Source organism: Frankliniella occidentalis, unplaced genomic scaffold (assembly GCF_000697945.3).
Source record: "Frankliniella occidentalis isolate FOCC.00 unplaced genomic scaffold, Focc_3.1 Scaffold130, whole genome shotgun sequence".
Lineage (NCBI taxonomy): Eukaryota > Metazoa > Arthropoda > Insecta > Thysanoptera > Thripidae > Frankliniella > Frankliniella occidentalis.
The window spans coordinates 288,000-293,129 of record NW_026267257.1 but is presented as its reverse complement, the minus strand read 5'-3'; the positions used below and the strand labels follow the sequence as shown (position 1 = coordinate 293,129).

Sequence of the window (5,130 nt, the reverse complement as noted above, 5' to 3'; positions counted from 1 at the left end):
GGGGGCAATCAAAACAATAAGTTATTGCTTTTTATGATACAAAATCAAAGTTGCGAATCCCTACCTTTAAAAGGCACTTACAAAGTTAGCTGCCTTTCCACAGGCACTTATGTTTAAGTACTGAATAGGACCTTTCACACCTTTGGCTGGCTAATAACTTCGTATGAGTTCCATTCAGGTTTAATGTCTCTGGAAAGGCACGAAACTTTAGTGCCCCGTGAAAGGCACTTAACTGCGCCCTTGACTTTTGTGCCCCAGGCAAGGTATGTATGTATGGTGCCTTTGTTTTACAATAAAAATTTCACGTACCCACCTCAAACCGTTTTAGAGTTATCGTGAGGACAAGCACACAGACAGACGCAAAACATTTTTAACACTGGAGCAATAGGCTTTGATAATCGCTTAGCAAATAACTAAGAAGAGTTAGGGAAAAATTGCAAACCTTTACGAGGCACCCCTTAGTAGGTTAAGCCGAAAGAACACTTTTGTCCGTCACGAAAACGCTTGGGTGCGGAAAATTGTCCCTGACACATGCGAAAAAATATGGCGTTGGAAATTTTCAAATCGGTCAGCATCCTCTCGATGGGTCCTAAGAACGTTGTCCGATCTCGCAGTGACGCTTCAACATTGTTTGATCTCGCAGGGACGCTTCAACGTTGTTTGATCTCGCAGTGACGCTTCAACACTGTTAGAAAAAATCCTGGGATTTCACGGAGGAACACTCGTGAAAAGTGTTGCCAAAGTCCTTTGGGATTTCCCAAAGAACTCTGTAGATTTCACGTGTCAAGTTTAGCTTTGAAACATATAAACAAATGAAAACTTTCACCTTCAACATCTGTTTAAGTACACAAAAACTAAGAACGGAGTCCTCTGGGAATTTCTAATAGTGCTGGAAAGTGAATCTTCGGGAAATCCCAAGAAATTTTTAACGGTGAACAAAGTCCGATCTCCTTTTGACGTTCTCTGCAGCGCCATCTTCTTTTAATTGCGAGTTGAATAATATTGGCAGTAGAGAAAAGGTAAAAACATCAATGTCGTCCTTATTCTTTTAAGAACACATCGCAATTTTTACTTTTTCTCTACTGCCAATAATATTCAACTCGCAATGGAAAGAAGACGGCGCCGCAGAGAACGTCAAAAGGTGATCGGACTTTGTTGAAGCGTCACTGCGAGATCAAACTTTGTTGAAGCGTCACTGCGAGATCAAACATTGTTGAAGCGTCACTGCGAGATCGGACAACGTTCTTAGGACCCATCGCTCTGCCCGTTTAATACGCTGAAATTATCCTTAGAAGACTAAAGTTTAGGGCTTTGCAAAAATGAACTTCAAATCATTTGTTGTGTGTTCAGAGGGTGCCAATATGATGAAAAGTCATCATAAGGCACCCCAGGGCCCAAATCAGGCTGCGAAAGTTATTACCCCCAGCCTAGCCAAACCACTAATGACGGGGGAAAGACTTAAATAGCGTTTTTTTTTCTGGGGAAACGTTGTACAGCTCTTTGCTCATCATAAGGGAAAGCGTAAGCAATATTTCTCGATGTTGGTGTTGGCTCTGGTTGCGTAAAGCAGCTATAAGACTTTTTTTATATAAAAACAATATCTTGTTCGGACTACATTTTTGGCCTCTCATATGTCCTCAAAGATCCGGGAAACGCCTCAATTCAGCGAAAGCTAGGCAACTCGCAACATGCTCATTGGAGGAGCTCAGCTACTTCTGGGGCTACTTCAGGTGGCATCAAAAGTTAGTCTAAACATCAATTGGTGACCCTCGACCCCATCAGTGGATCCGCGAAGCCTACATTCTCCCTGACTGTAGGCAATCAGCATGGCGCGCAGAAGGCAATTTGAAAGAAGTGTGAAAACTTTAATTTAAGCAACGTTAGAGGAAGAAAGGCTGATGTTCAAAGTCGGTCGTGGATTTGATGCAGGAGTGATATTTAAAAATCCCCGCCGGCCCGATCAATTTCAGGACTAGCCGTAAACGTATGTTATTCTGCGTCGTCTTCAAAGTACCTCTGAAGGTTAGCGGCGACGTATTTTCATTTATTTTTCCGGAAAACCAGACTCGAGCGCCAATAAATTGAAAAAGATCCCGATTATACTCAATAAGCCCTTTCCAATGGTCAATGGTACAGAAGAGTGAGTCGTCGGCTCTGAATCACTGTTCTATACTATTACCGAAAAGACTGTAACGGTGCGACACCGATACTACACCCAACCCTTCTGCTTTGATGAGGAAAATACAAAATAACAATCGCAGTTTTCAGCTTGAATTGTTTTTCAAACAGTTCTAAAACTGGACTTTTTGCCATTGTTTTAAGTATATCGACCTCCGGCTCTGAAACGATTGAAGACACGACATTCCAAGGACTGATTCTGATTCAGAATGTGCTGTTTCGGATGACTTCCTCTGTCATTTTTCGATTTGAGGCCTTATTGTACGCCTTTCTGAACAACGTGGTCATTTTTGGCGTATATTTGTCGAAAAAGCATCTCAAGCGCCCAAACGGTGGAAGATACAGGGTGGGTGATCCGCGCCGTGGTTTTGTTCTGCTTATACTGTACCGCATTCATGCGTGCGGACGGGTTGCATACTCGCACGGGGCCGTAAGGCGCCATGGCGAGCGACGATAGGCAAGCCCGCCCGCACGCGTGAATCCGGTACAGCATAAGCAGAAAAAAACCACGGCGCCGATCACCCACCCTGTATAGGCGAAACGGACAAAATTTCAGAGCAAAGGGTTCTACTTTTACGAGTTCCGAGTTATCCCTTAGGAGATTCTGAAAAATATATTGTTTTGGACTTTTTTGGCCTCCCCCTCTTTCTTTCATGCCCCCTTTCAGCCCCTTTGGTTGCCAGGATTTTCCGTAGACGTTTCGTTTTCTAGACGTGAACCTAAATATACCCTGAAAATTTCAAGTCTCCAGCACATATCCTTCTAGTGGAACAGACAGACACACAGACAGACACGAGGTCGTTTGCATGAGCCCGCTGGATAGCTTTTTCATAGGAGAAGGGTGGGCTAAAAACACATTTTTTACAAAAAACAAATTTGGGGCTGTTAATTTTTTATTTTTATGAAACGTCAATTTTTGAGCTAGAGGGCTATACAGTTCTTGCTTTTTATGATACGATACACACGCGAAACTTTTTGATCACTGGGCTTCGCTAATCGATCAGCCAAAAACGGTTCTGGGAAGAATAGGGTATTCCAGGCTACCTAAAACGGAAGTAGGAAAAGAACAACCTGACTTTTCTGTTTCCGTAATGGCTCTGATTGGTCGAGCTGATCACGTGCCACGACAGCCTTTGAGATATGGGAAATTGTCAGATCAGTTTCGAGCCTCCTCCATATTTAAGAGGTTAGAATCGAACCAAACTGCAATGGTAATTTCTCATACTAAGTAGACGGAAACAGAAATCAGTGAGTTTGTTCTTTTTCACTTCCGTTTTAGATAGCCTTGAACACCCTATTTGTTACGGTTTGGTGCCAGAAAACGGAAAAGGCCGAGGAGTCACTTAAGTATACAACTAGGTGAGTGTACGCCAGGCCAGACTACGTCTCGCGAAACAGGCTTCGCGATATCTTACGAAACACTATTACCTACTCTGCTCCGCACCTGGCATACATCACATCACCTAGGCTAGGCCTGCGGCGCTGGCAGCAGAATCAGAGGAAAGGCACAGTCGTAAATAGGCCTTCGGCCCCAAAAGTCACAAATTTTGTTCCTCGGGGTTTTGTTTTGACGAGTTACCCCACCGGAGACCATCAAATATCTGAGAAAAAACATAAAAATGTTTTGAGGTCATTTTCGTGGCGCCTACACGGTGAAAGATAGAGCCAAACGGATGACATTTTCGCCTAAAGCGCTTGGCTTTGATGAATTAACGTATAGAAACAAGAAACAATACTTTTTTGGGACTTGTGGTTTTTGATTTTTTTTAATCCAATTTTCGATTTAGAATGCTCTTCTTCGAACTCGATTTGTTTTTTTACTTTTTTACGACACCAAACGACCCTGAAAATCCCAGGTAGCTACCTCAATTCTCGAGTTATCGTGATGACGAATAAACAGACACACACATAGACAGACAGACGTAGACGCGAAACTTTTTGATCATCAGTGCTGTAATAGGCTTCGCTCACCGCTTAGCCAACCAGTGAATCAGGTAATGTTCCAAAGGGTCCGGGAAGGACATCGGAAATGAAATCAACATACTCAAAAACTTCCAGTTTCACACATTGGGCCTCCTTCTGGTCTCTTAGTTCTTCTGTGATTCATTGGTCGCTTCCAAGCCCCGCCAGCCTACTGTGCGCAGGCAGCGTTCCCAAATTAACGGTACCCCTTTCAAAATAAAGCGAGGGCAGAGCGAGCACGTAGGCTAGTGCTGCACGAGTGCAGGGAGAATGCGATACAAGAGCACGGAAAACTGTGTCCACCAAAGACAGCCTGGTTCCGCGTAGGCCCACTCAAAACTTAGACGCTTTGTGATCGCATCGTTACTTAGTCTAAGCGTATTTGGGTGATTCTCAGAATACGGGCCATTTGGGAGTTCCTAAAATTTTTATTTTTTTTGTCAAATTTGCTAGGTTTTTGGGTCGCAATGGTCTTATTTACCTTCAAATAAGATACGTGTAAAGTGGCGATAGTTCAAATCACGTACTTTTAGTACAACGTTAAAAGACCATATTGTGGTCACGTTCAATCAATGATAAAACTCAAATATTGCCTCCCGCACCTTTTAATTAGTCTTTTGTTTGCTCCACTAGTGTGTCGTACTCATATTTTACATCCAGTCATCCCCATTTTATGCGTTTTAGTATGACTAGAACATTGCAATAAATAACTTGTTTTTCGCCCCGACACTCCTCCACAGATGCCCAACCTCATAATGTACAGTTCTAAATTAACCCCTTACTACATATTTTCTCATTAAGTCATTACAACGCGTTACCTGTAACTAAAAGTTATTGAACAAAGGTCAGACCTACAAAAGGGGATACGGAGTTCACAAGTCAGAAGGTACTAATTAAAGCATTACTAATCCGGGGTTGCAGATGCAAGGATCCACTTAGCCACAAAAGAAGCAGCACATCAAAACCTTCCTTTTCATCGAAAGGGGGATT

At 42.9% G+C, this 5,130-nt stretch overlaps 1 protein-coding gene across 1 annotated transcript in view; it reads left to right on the top strand.

Annotated features, from left to right (window-relative positions):
* LOC127750071 (uncharacterized) overlaps window positions 1-5,130 on the top strand; it is a 14,938-nt gene that overhangs the window by 5,731 nt on the left and 4,077 nt on the right. The gene's annotated exons all lie outside the window — the stretch shown is intronic.